We start from the raw sequence: 21,537 nt of genomic DNA, 5'->3' as shown, positions 1-21,537 counted from the left end.
TTCATCTTTTATCATTTTTTGCCAATTTTTGAGCATGAGATGATACCTCAGAATTTTAACAATCTGCATAAACATAAAGCTTTTGACAAGGTATTTAAATTGAGGTAGTCAAAAAAATGTTATAGCTGGAAGGGACCTCAGCTTAACCCCTCATTGTACAGTTGAGGAAACTGAGGCCCAAAGAGATTAAAGAGCTTGCTCCAGGTCACATAGTTTGATATGACTAAGGTGCCGCTTACCCACCATTCATAAACCTCAATTTTTGCCAGAAGTTTGCATCCCCTTTTCCCAAATCAAACTTAGCAGTGCCATGGTCTACTTTTCCTTTCTCCATTTTTTGGTAGATGTATATGAACAGGGAGCAAAATGGGTGAATCAGCAACGATTACTTCTTGTATCATTGAGGAAAGAGCTGGCCCTAAATAATATTGGAAAGGAAACATTTGATTTAGGGCCCCCCCCACTCCATGTACTTTTTATTTTCCCTTTAGGGTGCTCCTCCATCCTAAGAGACTCACTGTTCTCTTAATATTTTCTGAGTGTTCCCAACCGCAAGCATGGCACTTACCCGAGGCTTTCCTTCCAATAGAAGCCTCATGTTCCGAACTGTTCTCTGATGTCATCAAAGTAATTTTGCATAAAGTCAGCTTTATGCATAAATGAGGTCAACACTTACCCCTTTGGTATGATTTTTAGGTGAAGAGACCCTGCCTTTAAAAATTTCTCCCATTTGCCTATGATAATGTTTGAAATTTCACTGTTAGAGATGTATATTCCTTTATTGTAAAATTTGCCAAACATTCTTTTAAATACAAATATTCTGAAGCACTCATGATAGCACTCACCTTTAGTTTTATAGAGCTTTTCTTTGCTAAATAAATTGGCTAGCAGAGGTATTTGAGAGGAAAGAGAAAGGTAAGGAGCACTAAATAAAGGCTCTATCTAATGCAAGGTTTTTCAGAGCTAGTCACACATCCCATTCTCTCTAATGACTGAACAACTAGTCTGACTAATGCATGGTGAAGCTTCAGTGGTTGGTGAAGCTTCAGTGGTTGGTAATGTCTTAATGAGGTCCTTCTTTCAGGTGACATGTTTGCATTTTAATGCTTTAACCCAAAAATTAGAGATAGTGGGTTTGAAAGTATCCTTCAAATACCCCTTCAAATCTCTTAAGATGAACTATGATTGAGCTTTAGTTTCTGGACATAGAAATGAGCCAATTAGCAGAACTGGGTTGGCTTCTGTTCGGTATTCTCAACCTAGCCATGAGAGGGCACTGGTCTCTTGTGTTAGGTGTGGAGTGGCATCAATACACAACTTAACTTTATATGTTTAACCTAATATAGAAGGGTGACTGGAAGCTGATGAACTTTTACATGTTACTGTCCTAGAATGGGAAAAATTGTACTAGAGAAGGGTGTTAACAAAGTTATCACAGAGGTGTATGACTGAAAAAAATGAGGTGGGCAAGTCATATGGTGAGAATTGACAGGCTATTCCATTGATATATCTCAGCATGTTGGGTGGTCATCATAGGAGAATTTATGGGAGGACAGAAGGAAAAGTTGCCCTGAATGAAAGAGTATGCAATGGGCTGCAATCTGCATGGTTGAAGTTCCAACCCTAATTATCTTGTGGATCCTTTAAAGTATGAAAGCATTATCCCAGAGCCTGGGGAAATGGGAAAGGAGTAAGCATTAATACAGTGCCTACTACATGATTGGCATTTTTTACAAATATTATCTCATTTGATCCTTACAACTCTGGAATATAGGTGCTATTATCTGCATTTTACAGTTAAACTGTAAAATTTACATTTTTCTGTAAACTAGTTTAAACAGAGGCAAATGAATTAAGTGACTTGCCCAGGGTCACACAACTGGTAAGTGACTGAGGGCACATTTGAACTCAGGTCTTCTGACTCCATGCCTAGCTCCAGTTCATGAGGTCACCAACTACCTCATGAACCTTTTCAATGTCATTGGTGGGTTTTGGTTTTTTTTCATCATTCCAGTGGATATTAGTGACTTGTATCTCAGGTAGGAATATACTCTTCCATAAATATAATTATCATTCCCTTATGCATGTCAGTCATATCTTTAATGATTCCCTTGAAATCTGTGCCAGAGGTTTTTCTGTGTTTCTCTCCCCTCAGATGACTTCTGTGTTGTACTACACTCTTTTACCAAACCTCTACAGCATCACAGGGGTGGTTTTGTCCCAGCCAGGAGCTGGATCCAACTCCATCAGCTTCTTGAGAGTCTTGGAGAAATGAATCCTCCCTCCCTGCCTTACCGCAATCCAGACCATAAGCATTGAGAAAGCTAGAAGGAACCATAAAAGTAATTTAGAAGAATCCCCAAATTTGAAGACTAGAAAGGACTTTATAACCTAATCCAATCCAAACAGAAAAAAGAATCCCCACCCACCCATAGCATACCCAACAAGCGTTCATCCACCTTGTTTGAAGACATCTGAAGAAGGGAGGAATCCACCATCTCCCTGGGAAGTCCATTCCATTTGGGGATCACTCTAATGGCTAGCAAATTCTTCCTGATGTCAAGTTGCCTCTTTGCATCTTAGGCCCACTGCTACTGGTTCTACCTTCTGGGGTCAAACCAAAGAAACTTAATTCATCCTCCACTTGACAGCCCTTCAGGTAGAAGGAAAATCTGAAGACTCAAAGGGAAAATAATTACGAGGAGGAAGAAAAATGAGGATTTATCTGAAGAGGCTAATGTAATTGTACCATATGGAGAGTAATCAACTTAGATTTAAAAAACAAATATACAGAAGTTGGAAGCAAAGCCAGGTAAAGGAAGATGGATATAAGACCTTGGCATGATCCTGTGAAAATCCTATAGTGACATTTAGCCAGTTCCTTCAACTGATCCTCATATGAGGGGGGCTCAAGACCTTTTACCGTACAGGTTACCGTGTTCTGGATACTTGTCAGCTTATCAATGTCCTTTTTAGACAGTGGTGCTCAGAACTGAACTCTTCTCTAAATGAAGTCTGACCAGAAGAGAGTACACAGTGGGGTTTTCAGCACCCTGTTCCTGGAAACTATGCCTTTCTGAATGCAACCTAAGATCACATTAGCTTTTTTGGCGGCCACCTCATACTGCTGACTCAAATGGAATTTTCAGGCTTCTAAAACCTCAAGTCTTTTTCAGAATGCTGCTATCTAAACATGTCTCCCCCATCTTGTATTTAGGAGCTTGATTTTTGTACACAAGTCTTAAGATTCTCTCCATATTTATCCATATTGAATTTCATAGTATTAGGTTAAGGCCAATCAATGTTAAAGCCTGCCTTCAGAATTTTTTTTTATCCTAATTCTGGCATCCTATCTTTCCCAACTTTGTGTCATCTACAAATCTGATGAGTATGCTATCTATGCTTTTTATTCAAGTCACTGATAAATACGTGAAACAGTACAGAGCAAACACTGGCCCCTGAGATTCTCCTGATTTTGTGCTGCATTCACGTTGAACCAGCTACTCTTTGAGCCTGTCTGTTCAGTTATGTCTGAATCCCATCTAATTGTATTTTCATCTAGTCTGCATCTCTCCATCTTCTCACAACTCTGCTAAAATCTAGATATGAAAGCATATGTACAATATTTGCCTTTTCTACCAGTCTAATAACTATAAAAAGAAAGAGAGAGAAAGAAATGAATTGTTGATGAAACCATGCTGGCTCTATATAATTACCATCCCTTTCTGCATATCATTCCACACCATTCCCTTGTCAACTATATCTTTAATGATCCATTCTAGAATTTTTCCAGGAGTTAAAGTAAAAAAAATGACTAGCCTATAATATGCAAACTGTTCTCTTCCTTTTTTTTTTTTTTTTGGATAATTGGGACATTTGCCCTTCCTCAGGCTTGTGTACCTCTCCTGTTTTCCATGATCATTCAAATATAGTTCAGCTGGCCATTGACTTCACCAAAGGAGACTATGCTTTCTCATTGTCCCCTTACTTATCTTGAGTTTTCAACTTTTTAGTCATTCTGTTCTTTCATATCCAGGACATAGGTAATTCTCTTTGACAGAAAAGACAACAAAATAAGAATTGAGTAGCTATCTTGCCTCTTTTTGTCAGTTATCATCCTGTGCATCCTGAAGGTCCTCTCCCTTCTTTAATCCTTTTTCAATCATCATCATCACAGCATTTATACGTTTATGTGGAACTTTAAGACTTGCAAAGTATTTTACCTTATATCTCATTTTATCCTCACAACAACCTTGGAAGATGAGGAAACAGAAGGGCCGAGGTTAATTGCCTTGTCCAGGATCACTGCTAATAAGTGTCTGAGGTTGGATTTGAACTCATCTTCTTGACTGCAAGCTATCCATTGCACCACTTGCCTGCTTCCCAATTGTTTGTCCTTCATTCTCGAAAAGGACCATGGCATCAAGGGTGAGATGCCATGATATGCAAGTGAATTTGATTTAAGTGAGGGAGGGCTGTGCAAAGTCAGCAGCCTCACTTTCTTCTCAACAGCACCTGCTTCCTAATATAGCTTTAAAAACAAACCCCTCATTGTCCTTAACTTTGTCAGCTTAAACTCATTCTGAGCTTTTGCATTTGTACCATTTTCAGAAGATCATACCAAGGACTTATATCTATTCTCTATTACCTGGCTTTGTCTTCATCTTTTGTACATTGGTTTTAAAATCTATTGATTACTGAATTACTGTAATTAGTCTCTTATGGCACATCCTGGGTTATTTTTCCTCCTTGTTAATTGGTTCTCTTTGAATCTTCAGATTTTCATTCTTGATCATCTGTCATCTATATTGGACTAACTTCCCATGCAGAATTTTAGTACATGAGATTCTACATATTTTTCCTCTAAACTTTTTGAAATTGACTCTCCCAGATTCTAGAGTACATGGCAATCCACACCTGAACTTTCTCATCTGTCACGAATCAACAGGGTATTGTCACTTTTCCCCAAATAGTTAGTGAAAAATGTTAGTGAAAAATCAGATCCAGAATAAAATTTACCCTTGTCAGTTTCTCCATCTTTTGAAGGATGAAATTATCATTAAGGAAATTCAAGAAATTATTAGCTGTTCTGCCTTTAGCAGAGAGAGCTTCAACAGATGTTGGATAACTGAAGTCTCTCATTATTAATAATATTCTGCCTCTCTGCCAGGCTTTTGATCTGTTTCCTAAGCTCCTTATCTATTTCTTCCTTCTCTCCAGGTTGTCTGTAGTATGCTTTGATAACAGTATCACTTCTGTTTCTCATACTGACTTTTACTCATACTTTTTCTCTAATACCTTTTCCTGTCTGCTTCAGCCATCTCATTTTGCAGGTGAGAAAATTGAGACCCAGGAAAGCTGTGACTTGCCAAAGGTCCCAAACCTAGTGGTAAAGCTAGTAATTGCACTGAGGTCCCCCTGTCAAAATCCAACAATCTTTCCATTATACCATGATAACCCTCCCTTTTCATGGTCTCAGGAAGTGATTGCTAGATTGAAATACAAAATTCTATCCTTCCCACTGTTGTCTCAACCTCACATTTCTGGAGAGTTTAAAGTCTCTGTTACCTTTCAACAAGCATTTTTAAAATGTCTTCTATGTACATAACTGTGTGACTTGGGGAAAAAGGAAATTTTGATAAGACCACTTACTGAATTATAATACAAAATAATACCCATTATGTGCATAAGGTACAAACTAAATAATAAGGGAATATTTTGTGATCTATATTCCTTGTTTCTACTTCCATACCTCCCCCCTTGCAAATTTCCCACTCAACTGAAACTGCTCTTAGGTAACCAGGAAATTCCTATTTGCTAAATTTGTAGCCTTTTCTCAGTCCTCATCCTCATCTCTGCAAAATTGGGTACTTGACCATCCTCTCTTCCTGAAGACTTCTTTGGTCTTTTTATATTTTAAAAAATATTTTTGTTGGTATCTTTTTATGTTACTGTTTCCCAGTATATTCTTCCCACATTCTCTGCCCCCCCCATCTTCCAGAGCCATCCTTCATAATAAAGAGTAGGAAAGAAAAAAAACAGTTTAACAAAACCAACAATGGAAAAAGTTTGGTAATATATACCCAATTTATGAGTTCCACATACTCTACACTTATGTACATAAGAGGGGGATTCATCTTCTCATATCTCTTTTTTAGAGCCAAATTTTGTTATGATGTTATGATAGCATTCAGTTTCCATTGTTTTGTTGTTCTTTCTATTTACATTCACTATATATTTCCTGATTCTACTTACATTTTTATATTAGCTCATTATAAGTCTCTTCATGATTCTCTTAATCATTTCTTACAGTACAAGTTGTATTCATATCTGATATTCTATTACAATATTCCACAATTTGTTTAGTCATTCCTTAATTTATGGGCACCTACTTTGTTGCTGGTTCTTAACTGCTACAATATTTTGATGTCTGCCTTTCATTTTAATCATTTTATATATATATATATATATATATATATATATATATATATATATATATATATATATATATATATATATATATATATATATATATATGTAATTTAGCAGCCTCCAATATAAAGGAGGAAAGAGTTTGGAATACAACCAAGAATGCCCAGAAAAACTAAGCATAAATCTACATGGAGAAAAATGGATCTTTAATGAAATATAGGACTTCTAAACACTTCCTCATGAAAAAACCAGAGCTAAGTAGAAAGTCTGACATCTAAACACAGGAGTCAAGAGAGCCATAAAAAGATAAACATAAAGCAATCATAAAGGACTAACCAAGGTTAAACTGTTTACATTCTTACTGGGGAGATGATGGATGTAGCCCCTCAGAACTCTATCACAATGAAGAGTTGTAGAGGTAGTCTAATTTGACAGAGAGACTGAGAGTGATTCTCTTATGCTTTGATTATCTTTTTGTTTGAAAGGAGTAAGATTAGGAGAGAGTACAAACAGTCTCCCACTACCACAAATTATGCAATCAAGTTTCCTGAATTTGGGGAAATCACAGAGGTCAGCCCATCTGGAGTGCAATGCGTAAGCCTCACCCTGGGGAAACTGCCTTCGTGATCATGAAATCACCCCTAAAAGAAGAATGGAAATAATAGGAAAATGGAATACCCTGGGAGAGTGGGGAAGGGGGAGGAAGAATGGGGAAAAATTTCCAACATAAATAAGGTTGTGTAAGTAGAAATTTATACAAGAAAGAAGAAGGGAGGCTCACTCATCTAATTCTAAACTAGTCACAGGAAGGAAGATATACAGAGAGAGATGGATACAGACATATATTTCACAGGGAAACAGAGGGAAAGGGAATAAGGGGGAGGTAACATTAGAGGACTACAAATAATCTATTAAAGAGGGGGTGGAAGGGAAAAGAAAAGCCCTAACAACGATAACTGTCAGTGTGAATAAGATGAACTCACTCATAAAACAGAAAATAGCAAAATAGATTAGAAACTGGATCTAACTATGTTTTTTAAATGTTTTAACACTTGATACAGAAAGGTACATAGATACTTTGTACACCAGATACATTAAGATAGATAAAGTACAATGATAGAGCAGAATCTATTATACTTCAACTGTAGTAAAAAAAAAAAAAAAAGGCAAGAGTATAAATTATAACCTCAGACAAACGAAAAGTAAAAATATACTTAGCAAAAAAAAAAAAAAGATAAACAGGGAAACTACATTTTGCTAAAATGTACCCTAAACCAGGGTTTCTTAAACTGTTTAAGAAGCAAGGGGGGCCTAAACAATGAATTAACATAAATACTAAATATAGATGCACCACATGGTATAGCCTCTAAGGTTTTAGAAGAAAAGGTAAATGAGTAAATAGTGAGAAAAATAAAACTGCAACAGTGGAGAATATCAATTTACTCCTTTTTATCAGCTGTGGCCAGTATCTTCACAAAAAAACTGACTGTGCAAGGATGTAAAAGTCTCATAAACAAATGGAGAAAAGCAAAAAGATTAAATGCATCTTTTACTAACCATAATGTGATAAAAATTACATCCAATGAAAGAGGATGTAATCCTTTGAAGCAAGGATTAAACATTAATTGGAAACCAAGTAACTTAATCTTTAAGAATGAGTGGGTTAAATACAAATCATAGAAACATTCATTAGCAACATTCACTAATTTCATTAAAGATAATGACAAAAATGAGACAACATATCAAAGTCTTTGGGAAGCAGCCAAGGCAATACTTAGAGGAAATTTAATATCTCTTAATGTTTTCATCAATAAAAAAGAAGAGCAGATCAATGAACTGGTCATGCAAAAAAAAAAACACCTAGAAAACTAACAAATTAAATGTCAAATTATAAATCTTGAAAATCAAAAGAGATTAACAAAATTGAAAGCAAAAAGGCCATTAAATTGATAAAAATAGGAGCTATTTTTAAACAGATAAGCTCCTAACTTTAAAAAAAAACCAAACCAAGTAACCAATATAAGAAGTTAAAAAGATGAATTCACAATCAAGAAAAATAACAGGTTCTTAGGAGCTATTTTGTTCAACTATATGTCAGTGAAACTGATGATCTAAGTGAATGAGATGAATGTTTATAAAAAATATCAGTTTCCTAGATTAGCAAAATAGGAAATAGAGTACTTAAAAAAAACCCCCCAAAAACAACACCTATCTTAGAAAAAGAAATTGAACAAGCCTTAAGTGAGCTCCCAAGAAAAAAATTCCCAGGACCAGATGAATTTACTAATGAATTCTACTAAACATTTAAATCACAATTCTAAAATTACACAAACTTGTGGGTGGGGGGAAGAAGGGTTCCTACCAAGCTCCTTATATGATAAATGTGTGTGTGTGTGTGTGTGTGTGTGTGTGTATATATATATATATTATCTTGGTACCTAAACCAGAGAAAGCCAAAACAGAGAAAGAACACTATACGCCACTACACCCTAATGAATATTGATGCCAAAAAAAATGAAATATTAGCAAGGAGAGTAAGCAGCGGATCACAAAGATTATGTGCTGTAATTAGACTAGATTTGTATCAAGAATACAAAGCTAGTGCAATAGTAGGGAAACTATAAACATAACTGACAGCATCAACAACAAAACAAAAAAAGTGATCTTATCAACAGATGCAGAAAAAGCTTTTGACAATTCCTATTCCTTTTAAAAACAAATAGTAAATATAAGAATAAGGGGAACTTTTCTTCAAATGATAAATAGTATTTATTCAAAACTAAGAATCAGCATTATCTATCCAGATAAACAAAATATTTTAAAAGCTAAAAATAAAATAATAATAAAATCAGGAGTAAAGGCAATCAGGTATCACCATTACTATTCAATATAGTGCTAGAAATGCCAGCCATAGCAATAAGACAAAAAGAAACTAAAGGAATAAGTATAGGCAAAAAGGAAACTAAATTTTCTTTCTTTTTTTTTTTTGCAGATGATATAGTGGTTTCTTTAGAGAATCCTAGAAAGTCAACTAAAAAACTAATGAGGGCAATGAACAGCTTCAGCAGTCATGAGTTATAAAATAAACCCATACAAACCATCAGCACTTTTTATATTACCAAAAAAAATCCAGCAGGAAAAGAGAGAAAATTTTCATTTAAAATAACTACAGATAGTATGAAATACTTGGGAGTCTTCCTGCCAAGTATTTGAAATTATATGAATGCAATTACAAAAGATTGTTTACACAAAAACATCCTAATAGTTGGAGAAATATTAATTGTTCCAGAGAAGGCCAAACCAATATAAAAAATGATAATACCACCTAAATTAATTCAGTTGTTCAGTGCTATACCAACCATGCTACAAAAAGATTACTTTAGAGAGCTAGGGGGAAAAAATGACAATTCATTAGGAGGAACAAAAGATCAAGAAAAACAAGGAAATTAATGAAAAAAGAGTGAGAAGGAAGGGGGCCTGCCAGTACCAAATCTCAAACTATGCTACAAAAAGCTATAATTATTAAAATGACTTGGTACGAAGAAATAGGTTGATCAGGAGATCAAATATGCAGAACCAAAAGAGCTTTAGTTTTTGGTCTAGTTTTTGATAAGCCCAAGTATTAGGATATGACTTCATTATTCAGTAAAAACCATTCAGAAAACAGGAAAGCAGTCTGAAAGAAAGTAGTTATAGACTGACATCTCACACCATATATGAAGACAAGCTCTAAATGTTATGTAATTTAGGCAAAATGTGACATAAATTAGAGGCGCATAGAAGAAATTACCTGTGAGAATGATAGATAAGGGGAAGAATTCATGCCCAATCAAGAGATAGCAAGATTGATAGAAGATAAAATGGACAACTTTGTTTACTTAAGTTTTTGCACAAACAAAACTAATGTAGCTAAAATTAGAACAGAAGCAGGAAATTGAGGGGGGAAATCCTTGCAGCAAGTTTATCTGATAAAGGTCTCATTTCTAATATCTATAGGAAACTGATTCTAATTTATAATAATAAACCATTCCCCAATTGATAAATGATAAAAAGGTACAAACAGGCAGTTTTCAGATGAAGGGAGTTAAACCATCAATAGCCATATTAAAAATGTTCTAAATCACTAATAATTAGAGAAATGTAGAGCTATCACTTCACACACATCAGATTGGCAAAAATGACAAAAATGGAAAATGGCATGCAAGAGGGACTGTGGGAAAATAAATACCTTAATGCATTGTTGGTGGAGCTCTAAAATGGTCCAACCATTCTGGAGAACAACTTAGAACTATGTCCAAAGGGTTAGTAAGCAGGGCATACAAACCCTTTTACTCAGCAATACCACTACTAGTTCTGTACCCCAAAAAAGATCAAAGAAAGAGAAAAGGGATCGTTATGTACAAACATATGACAGCTTTTTGTGGCAGCAAAGAATTAGAAACTGGGGGGAGGGGTGCAGTGCCCAAAAAATTAGAGAAGAGCTGAATATTGTATGGTGTATCTATATGATGGAATGCTATTGTGCTGAAAGAAATTATGAAGGAGATTGGTTTTAGAAAAACCTGGGAAGATTTTTATGAACTGATGCAAAATAAAGTGAGCAAAACCAGGAGAATAATTTATTCAATAACAATAATACTGTAAAGGCAAAGAACTCTGAAAGATTTAAAAACTCTGATCAAAATATTGAAACTAATCACAGTTAGGGAAGACATGATGAAAATATGTTATCCACCTCTAGACTCAGACTAGGCTCAGAGTAAAGACTGAAACATGTTTTCCAAACATTGCTAATGCATGAATTTGTTTTGCTCAACCATGTCTATATCTATCTATCTATCTATCTATCTATCTATCTATCTATATATATATACATAATATATAAATACATATTGTATATATAATATATAAATACATATTGTAAATATATATTTGTAACAGGCTTTGTTTTTCTTGTTTTCTCAATGGATAGAAGAGGTGAAGGTGGGAGAGAGAGAATTCATAACTGAAAATAAAATAAAATTTAATTCAAAAAACCATTGTCTTAAAAAAAGCATTCTTATTCTAATGTTTAAAATATCATTAGAATAAAGTACTTTTATTACAAAAAAAGAATTATTTAATTACTTGAAAGCTATGATCATAAAAAATAACAAATATATTTTAAGAATCATTAAAGAACTGTTGCTTAGATTCTCTCTTAGAACCAGAGGGCAAAACTAAAATAGAATCTACTGGTTACCTTCTAAAGGAAATCTCAAAATGAAAACTCCCAGGAACATTATAGCCAAAATTCAGAGTTTTCAGTTCAAAGGAAAAATTACTGAAGCAGACAAAAAGAAAGAATTCAAATACTAAGGAGCTAGAGCAGGGATCACACAAGACTTAGCAACTACCAATACTAAGAAATGAAGAGCTTGCAACATGATATTCCAGAAGGCAAAAGATAGAAACTTATGACCAAGAACAACTTATCTAGCAAAACTAAGTATAGGCTTTCAAAGGGGAAAATGAACCTTAAATGAAATAAAGGACTTCCAAGCATTGTTGATGAAAAGACCAGAGCTGCATAGAAACTGAAATATAAACACAGGACTCAAGAGAAACATAAAAGGGTAAATATGAGCAAACAACCATAAGAGGCTAAACAAGGATGAATTGGAACTGTTTACATTCTAATTTGGGGAGATGATACACATCTCGTCAGAACCTTCAGTTATAGAAGGTGTTGAGATTTTTAAAAAATATTTTGATATTAAAACTAGGAAGAAAAAAGAAGGAAAAAGCAATACACTAGGCAGTAATAAAAGGACAGGTGGGAGAAATTATCTCAGTAATTTGGGTGTATAAGTAGATTATAAAAATAAGGGGTGGAGGAAGTATGAAACACTTGAACCTTATTTTCATATAAACTGGTCAAAAGAGGGAAGAAAATAAAAACAGTTGGGTGTAAAATACATTTCATTCAAAAGGGAAACAGGAGGGGAAAGGGAGAAAAGAGAAGGGGAGAGAAAAGGGTGGGGCTGTGGTAGATTAAGGAAGGGTTTAGTCCTAAACAAAACAAACTCTAACCATGGAGGGTAGAAGGTAATGAGGTTTTTAAAAGAAACAGAGAAAGGAAAGAAAAAAGGAAAGCTAAGAACCTGTGGTTAGGTTTTAGTCAAAGGAAAGAGAAAAGAAGCAGGAGAGCAGAAACAGATTATTTCTAAACACACAGTGCTGGTGTTTGGCATACTATTCTCTCAATGCTGTCTTTCTTTTAAAAAAGAAGGAAGGGAAAATGATCAATACAGTGATCAATCACTATCCCAGAGGACTCATGATGAGACATACTATTCACCTTCTGACAGAAAGAAGATGGATTCAGGGTACAAACTGAGACCTTCTTTTGGATGTGGCCAATGTGGGAATTTGTTTTGCTAGACTATGCATATTTGTTACAATGATTTTGTTTTTCTTTTCCAATGGGAAAAGGAGCAGGAAGACGGAGAAAATATGGATAAATAAATAAAGCTAATAAATGGTCAAAGGACATCGCCAGACAATTTTCAAAGGGACAATTCTGGGCTAAAATATACACATAAAAACCATCCTAGATGACTAATAGTAAGAAAAGTGCATATTAAAGCAATTCTGAGGTTCCATTTCACAACTCTCAGATGAAAAATTGACAAAAAATAAATGACAAATGTTGGAGGGGCTACAAGAAAACAGGTATGTTAATGCACTGTTGAAAGAGTTGTGAACTGGTCCAGCCTTACTGAAAAGAAATTCGGAACTACTCCCTAAAAGTTATATCCTTTCACACCACACCACTACTAAGCTTATATCGCGCCCCCTCCCAAAGAAGGGGAAAGTACAAAATATAGCAGCAAAGGGCAAAGAACTAGAAACTAAGATAATGGCAATCATTTGGGAATAGCTCAACAAATTAATTTATATGTAATGAAACATCATTATGACCTAGGAAATGATGAAAGGGATATTTTCAGAGAATCCTGGAAAGATTTTTAAGAACTGATGAAAAATAAAGTGAGCAGAATGAGAATAATATATACAGTAACAACCTTGGAAAGACAAACAACTTTGAAAGATTTAAGAACTCTTATCAATGCAATAAACAAAAAGGATTTCAAAAGACCAATGATGAAGAATACTATCTACCTTCTGACTGAGAGGAAATGGATTCAAGATGCAGAATGAAAGGTGCATTTTACATGGCCAATGTGGGTATTAGTTTTGTTTCACCATGCATTTTCTTACAAAGGTTTTATTTTTTAACTTTTTTTTAATTCCAGGGTAGGAAGAGGGAGAGAAAATAAGTGCTTGTTAATTCAAAGAAAAAATTTAATAGAACATTAGATCTTTTTTAAACATATGATTCCAATTTCCAATGAGATTTTTTTAAATGTATAATTTATTTTCAGTTCTCAACATTCACTTCTACTAGAAATTTGAATTCTAAATTTTATCTCCATCTCTCCCTACCCCCCACTCTAGGACAGCATGCACCCCATCCACCCCTTTCTTCAGTCTATCCTCCCTTCTATTACCTCCCTAACCCCTTCTTCCATCCCCTTTCCCTCTATTTTCATGTAGGGTAAAATAGATTTCGATGCCCCATTGCCTGTGTATCTTATTTTCCAGTTACATGCTAAAACAATTTTTAACACTCATTATTTAAAGTTTTGAGTTCGATAATCTCTCCTTTCCTCCCTCGTCACCAACCCTCATTGAGAAAACAAGCAATTCAATATAGGTCATACATGTGCGACAATGCAAAACACTTCCATAATAGTTATGTTGTGAAAGACTAACTTCTGTCCTATCCTGCCCTCCATTTATTCTGTTCTCTCCCTTGACCTGTCCTCTCACAATAATGCTTGCTTCTGATTACCACTTTCCCAATTTGCTGCCCCTTCTATTATCTTCCCTCTCCTATCCCCTTCTGCCTTGCCTTCCTGCAGGGTAAAATAGATTTCTATATCCAATTGAGTGTGTGTTATTCCCTCATTAAGCCAAATCCCATGAGAGTAAGGCTCACTTATTTTCTTTCATCTCCCCCTTCTTCCCCTCCATTATAAAAGCTCTTTCTTGCCTCTTTTATGTGAGATGATTTGCTACATTCTACTTCTTCCTTTCTCTTCTAGTATATTCCATTCAATAGTAAATTTTATTTTTCAGGTATTCTCCCTTCATATTCAGCTCACCCTGCACCCTCTATGTATATTTATATACACATACACATACACCCATGTACACATATAAACCTACACACACACACATATATATAATGTACACATATATACCCATACATATATGTGTGTATGTGTGTGTATACATACATATATATATTCCCTCTAATACTGAAAAAGGTCTCATGAGTTACAAATAACATCATTCCATGTAGGAATGTAAACAGTTCAACTTTAATGAGTTCCTTAAGGCTTCTCTTTTCTGTTTACCTTTTCATGTTTCTCTTGATTCTTGTAGTTGAGAATCAAATTTTCTATTCAGTTCTGGTTTTTTCAACAAGAATGCTTGGAAATCCTCTATTTCATTGAAATTCCATTTTTTCCCCATTTTTCTCAGTTTTGCTGAGTAGGTGATTCTTGATTTTAATCTTATATTCAAGCCCTTTAATCTCTTAGAGTAGAAGCTGCTAAATCCTGTGTTATCCTGATTGTATTTCCACAGTACTTGAATTGTTTCTTTCTGACTGCTTGTAATATTTTCTCCCTGACTTGGGAACTCTGGAATTTGGCTACAATATTTCTAGGCATTTTCCTTTTGGGATCTATTTCAGGAGGTGGTCAATGAGTTCTTTCCATTTCTATTTTACCCTCTGGTTCTAGACTATCAGGGCAGTGTTCCTTGATAATTTCATGAAAGATGATCTCTAGGCTCTTTTTTTGATCATGGCTTTCAGGTAGACCAATGAGCTTTACATTATCTCTCCTGGATCTGTGTTTCAGGTCAGCTGTCTTTCCAATGAGATATTTCACATTGTCTTCTATTTTTTCATTCTTTTGGCTTTGTTTTATAATTTCTTGGTTTCTCATAAAGTCATTAGCTTCCACCTGTTCCATTCTAATTTTTAAAGAATTATTTTCTTCAATGAGCTTTTGAACTTCCTTTTCCATTTGGCCAATTCTGCTTTTTAAAGCATTCTTCTCCTCATTAGCTTTTTGGACCTCTTTTGCCATTTGGGTTAGTTTATTTTTAAAGGTGTTATTTTCTTGAACATGTTTTGAGTCTCCTTTAGCAAGCTGTTGACTTGCTTTTCATGATTTTCTTGCATCCCTCTCATTTCTCTTCCCAATTTTTCCTCCACCTGTCTTACTTGATTTTCAAAATCCTTTTTGAGCTCTTCCATGACCTGAGACCATTGCATATTTTTCTGGGGGGAGGCTTTGGATGCAGAAGCCTTTGCTTTACTGTCTTCCTCTGATAGTATGCTTTGTTCTTCCTTTTCACCAAGAAAATAACCTTCTATAGTCTTTTTCCCAGCCAGTTACTTGACTTTTGAGTCCTTTGTCAAGTGGAGGGTATATTACTCTAGACTTTAGAGGTTTTGTTCAGAAGTTATCTGACATATCTCTAGGGACCTGTAAGTTCTCAGTTCCTCCAAGGTGGCACAATCAAGGGAAAGGAGTTTACTCTTCTGAGTACTGAGGACTGAGACCTAGATCAGCTGCTTGGTTCCCTGGGGGTCTTTAAGCCAACAGCTCCAAAAGTGGAAACTGCTGCTGCAGTGTCTGCCACTGCCCTGGGGCCAGGACTGGGGCTGTACCATGTTCCCCTTTCACCCAGGTGAAAGAGTTTTCTTACTGACCTTTGAAGATGTCTTTGGTATTTGTGGGTTGAAAAATCTGGGAACTGCAGCTGCTACCTATGATTTCATGCCCTGAAGCTTGCTCCAGTCCTGTCTGTGCCATGCTGCGCAGCCAAGGCTGAGTTGCGCTCCACTCTGAGCCCAGTGCAATAGACCTTTCCTGTTGGCCTTCCAGGCTGTCTTGGGCTGGAAATCTCTTTCACTCTGTTTTTTGCCTTCTGCTGCTCTAGAATTTGTTGAGTCATTTTTATAGGTATTTTATGGACTATGGGGGGAGAGCTAGAGGAGGTCCATCCTTCTACTCAGACATCTTGGCTCTGCCCCTGAATATTAGATTTGTTAAGAGATCATTGGGGATTTCTGGTGATGGAGCCAGGAGGCAGAGTAGAGAGGGCACTGAGTTCTTCCAAACAACTTTAAAATAACACCTCAAATTAAATTCTAGAATGGCAGCTGCAAGAAAAGGTCAGAGTGAAAGATTCTTCCAGCCCAAGGCAACACAGGAGATCAGAAAAAGAGATCTATGATATAGGGGAGGAGGCTGCCCAGTAGCCCACATGGATGAAACACCAGTGATGGGAATCAATCATGGTGACAGAAGCAGCAGAAGCTTTAAGAACTCTCAGTCGAGTGACAGTAAGAGGACCTGGCAACTGGTCAGAAAGAGATTACAGGGTACTTTTGTGCTAGCACTTGATGCAGGACTATATACTGTTTGACAATTCCCACTTCTGGAGAAGAGCACTTTCAGTCAAGAGGGATAATAATGCAATAAAAATACATTTAACAAAGGGCCATAGGTTAAAAGCTAATTGGAAACTAAATAATCTAATCCTAAAGAATAAGTGAAGCAAAGAACAAATTATAGAAACAACAATTTCATTAAATAGAATGACAATAATGAGAAAACATTCAAAAATTTGTGGGATCCAACCAAAGATATACTTAGGGGAAAATATGTATCTCTAAATATGTACATCAATAAAAGAGAAAAAGAACAGAACAACGAATTAAGCATGCAACTAAAAAAAACTAGAAAAATAATAAATATCTCCAATTAAACACCAAATTGGAAATCCTAAAAATCAAAGTAGAAATTAATAAAATTTAAAGAAAACTATTGAACTGATAAAAAAAAATGAGGAGCTGGTTTTATGAAAAATAAAAGATAAACCATTGATTCATTTGATTTTTAAAAAGAAAGAAGAAAACTAAAATCCCTAGTATCAAAAATGAAAAGAGCGAATTCGCCTCCAGTGAAGATGAAATTAAAATTTATTAGGAATTATTTTGCCCAATTATATGTCAATAAAACTGACAATCTAAGTTAAATGGATAAATATTTATAAAAATATAAACTGCCCAGATTAACAGAAAAAAAATAGGATACTTAATCCTATCTTACAAAAAGAAATTGAACAAACCATTAATAAGCATCCTAAGGAAAAATTCCTAGGATTGGAAGGATCCACAAGTGACTTCTACCCAACATTCGAGAAATGATTAATCCCAACATTACTAAACTATTTGAAAAAAACAGGTAAAGGAGTCCTACCAAATTTCTTTTATGACACAAATATGTTTTTGAAAACTAAACCAGAGAGAACAGAAACGGAAAAAGAAAACTATTGATTAATTTCCTTAATGAATACCAACACACAGAAAAGCCCGTGGGTGGGCGCGGCAGACTCACTCGCGGGTGGGTTCACCCGCCTCGGAGTTACAGTTCTTGGTCCTGCTGGCCCAGTTTTCTCCCCAGCGTGTTGGACGCCGTGGGGCCATCCCCGGAGCTTAGGCCGAGCTTCTTCCTGGCCCGCTTGGTGCATGCTTAGCCCCTGCCGGACTGACACTTTTCTTTTCCGTTCGAGGAGGCTTACTGAAGTAGTAAGAACTGCAAACAAAGCTTGCCTCCCAGTTGTGGTTTGTTGAGTAGAGGAAAAGTCCACGAATTGCGGTGCATTGGCCTTACAGGCTACGCTCCATAGTTTTCGTGCTGTGTGTTGGTGTAACTGAAAGGCGCAGCCTGGATTGTCCTCCCTGGCTGGTTGTGCAATCACATTTTTGCAGAAGCTGGAAAGGTTTTAGCTAGATCCTGGAAGCATGGTGTGAGGCTTTAATGCTTTTATTGTCGTGAATGGTTTGGCCCCAGTTCCCACCCTATCATCAACCCCTTCCTGATGCTGATCCTGCGGATGCTCCCAAAAGAAATCCTGAAGTTGACCTGGGTTTGGGTGTCCTCACTACCTGAAAGTCTGAGGATATTCTCTGGCAAACGATTGTGACAAGAGATTTGGTGGCAGGCTGGAGTCTAGAAAAAATGGCTTTTACTTTGGAAAGAGGAAAATACTAAAGGAAAAACAATTTTCAATCAAGTAACAACATGTCCATAATTCAGTTTCACACTATGCCAAAAATGAATCCCATCCTGGAGACGGAGATGGGGTGAGAGTGGTGGGAAGAGACAGGAGGGGGACAGGGAGAGCCAGAAAGAGAGTGAGAGAACACAGGAGAAAACTGAATACAAAACTGTCCAGTAACCTGACATTTAGCCAACAGAAGGGTGCCTGTATCATTTCTTCTCAGCATTGGCATCAGGGCAAAGGATGCGCAGCACACCTAGGCTAACTGTCCGTGTCAAGATTAGGGTCCTCTCTTCACCACAGGCAGAATGAAGCCGGGAAAAAATCCCTGACAGCTGCTCTATCTGGACTGTGCTTGGACTAGATCAGACCACACTCTCTGCCATAAAGAAGGTGCCATCCTCTTCGCCAGTTCCAAACTTCGCCAGTTTTCCACACCCTGTATCTTCAGAACTCGACCTTTCTCCAAGAGGGAACACAGAAGAACGTAAAGAAGAAAATGAATTGTGAGTCTCAGGAACTGGTGACATTCATGGATGTAGCTGTGAACTTCACCCAAGAGGAGTGGGGGCAACTGAACCATGCTCAGAGAGACCTGTACAGAGATGTGATGCTGGAGAACTATAGAAACCTCATCTCCCTTGGGCTTCCCATTTCTACACCCAATATGATCTTCCAGTTGGAACAAGGGAAGGAGCCTTGGGTATTTGATCAGCAGAGAACTGAAGAGAAAGAGATCCCAAAAAATATCTATCAAGACTTGGAAAGTAGAATTAAAGTGTAACAGTCCCCTCTGAAGCAGAACATTTCTGAATTAGAATCACTAGGAATTTTAATAGAAAGACTCAGAGTAGAAGATTTTCTAAGAGTAGGTTGGAAAAAAAAGAGGAAATGCTAAAAGGGAACCATGGGGAAAATCCCTTTGCCATGAAAGAGGTTTCAAGCAAATATCAATGAACCTGCTTAAAAATCCCTCTAAAGGCAGAGGGCCTGAATGTGATAAATGTGGGAAAACCTTTTTTGATCGCTCATCCCTTACCAGACATCAGAGAACTCATACTGGAGAGAAACCCTATGAATGTCATGAGTGTGGGAAAGCCTTCAGACACAGCAGTAGCCTAAGGAGACATCAGATGGCTCACACAGGACAATGTCCTTATGAATGTTATGAGTGTGGGAAAGCCTTTCTTGATCGTTCATCTCTTACTGTACATGAGAGAATTCGTACTGGAGAGAAGCCCTATGAATGTGATGAATGTGAAAAAGCCTTCTTTGATCGCTCATCTTTTACACAGACATCAGGAAATTCATTCTAGAGAGAGTCCTTATGAATGTAATGAGTGTGGGAAAGTCTTCAGCCAGAAAATTCTACTTACTAGACATGTTAATACATACTGGAGAGAAACCTTATGAATGTCATCAATGTGGGAAAGCCTTTTTTGGCCTCTCATCTCTTACTCAACATAAGAGGATTCATAGTAAAGAGAAGCCCTTTGGGTGTAGTAAATGTGGGAAAGCCTTCAGCCAGAGAAGCCACCTTAGTCAACATCAGAGAACTCATACTGGAGAGAAGCCCTATGAATGTAGTGTATGTGGGAAAGTTTTCAGTTGAAAGTCATCTGTTATCCAGCATCGTTATGCCAAAGAATAGAAACTGGGAATGTAATGAATTATAGGAAAACTGTAGTCAGACTTGTCACTTTACTAAATACTCAAGAGTCAAAGTGGGACAAAAGGCTACATAAAAACTCAAGGCTGATTACTCTTATTTTAAATAAAATTCATCTTAAAACTTGAAAAAAAATGAATACCAACACAAACATTTTAAAATACTATCTTATTTTTTCCCAAATTACATGTAAAAACAATTTTAACATTCTTTTTTTAAATTTTGAGATCCAAATTCTACCTCTCCCTCCCTGAGACAGTAAACAATCTGATATAGGTTATAGATGTGCAATCATGTAAAACATATTCCCATATTAGTCATTTTGTCAAAGAAAACATCCATTCAGAAATTTTAAATAAAATACTGGAAATGAGATTACAAAAATATATCACAAAGATCGTATACTATGACCAGGTGGGATTTATATCAAGATAGCAGGGCTGGTTCAATATTAGGAAAACTATCAACATAACCAACCATATCAATAACAAAAAACAACAAAAATCATATGGTTAAATCAGTAAGTATAGAAAAAGCCTTTGACAAAATACAACACCCACTGTTATTAAAAACACTAGGAAGCATAGAAATCAATGGAGCCTTTCTTAAAATAATAAGTAGCATCAATCTAAAACCAAAAGCAAGCATTATCTGTAATGGGAATGAATTTGAAGCTTTCTCAATAAGATCAGGAGTGAAGCAAGGATATCTCTTATCAACACTATTATTCAATATCATAACAGAAATGCTAGCTATAATAGCAAAAGAAAAAGAAATTAAAAGAATAAAAATAGGCAATGAGGAAACAAAACTATCACTCTTTGCAGGTGATATAATAGTATACTTAGAGAATCAACTTAAAAAACTAGATGAACAACAACTTTAGCAGAGTCACAGGATATGAAATAAACCTACATGTAAGTCATCAGATTTTCCATATACTACTAATAAAACCCAGCAGGAAAAGAAATTTCATTTAAAATAACTACAGACAATATATAATACTTGGGAGTCTACTGCCAAGACAAACCCAGGGAATATATGAACACAATTACAAAACACTTTTTACACAAATAAGGGCAGATCTAAACAACTGGAGAAATATTCATTGTTCATGGGGAGGTCAAACCAATACAATAAAAAAGACAATTTTACCGAAGTTAATTAACTTATTCAGTACCATATCAAACTACCAAAGAATTACTTTAAAGACCTAGAAAAACTGTTACAAAATTCATCTG

The 21,537-nt window shown here is 35.9% G+C and overlaps 1 long non-coding RNA gene, 1 other non-coding gene and 1 pseudogene across 2 annotated transcripts in view; 1 reads left to right on the top strand and 2 right to left on the bottom strand.

Moving 5' to 3' along the window:
- Positions 1-1,206: 1,206 nt before the first annotated feature.
- LOC140527654 (uncharacterized) overlaps positions 1,207-21,537 on the bottom strand; it is a 32,392-nt gene continuing 12,061 nt past the window's right edge. Inside the window, exons 2-3 of the long non-coding RNA XR_011974886.1 lie at positions 2,460-2,607; positions 1,207-2,324 (exon numbers count right to left, since the gene is read on the bottom strand). This is a non-coding gene — a long non-coding RNA (uncharacterized lncRNA). The remainder of the gene's footprint in view (positions 2,325-2,459; positions 2,608-21,537) is intronic.
- LOC140530477 (U1 spliceosomal RNA) lies at positions 6,927-7,086 on the bottom strand. The gene has a single exon (XR_011975917.1). It is a non-coding gene; the product is annotated as a U1 spliceosomal RNA (small nuclear RNA).
- Positions 18,194-20,468, top strand: LOC140527649 (zinc finger protein 2-like; annotated as a pseudogene).

The sequence above is a fragment of the Notamacropus eugenii genome, chromosome 2, assembly GCF_028372415.1.
Source record: "Notamacropus eugenii isolate mMacEug1 chromosome 2, mMacEug1.pri_v2, whole genome shotgun sequence".
In the NCBI taxonomy this organism is placed as follows: Eukaryota; Metazoa; Chordata; class Mammalia; order Diprotodontia; family Macropodidae; genus Notamacropus; species Notamacropus eugenii.
The sequence above is the reverse complement of the archived record's forward strand: the minus strand, read 5'-3'. Positions and strand labels throughout refer to the sequence as shown.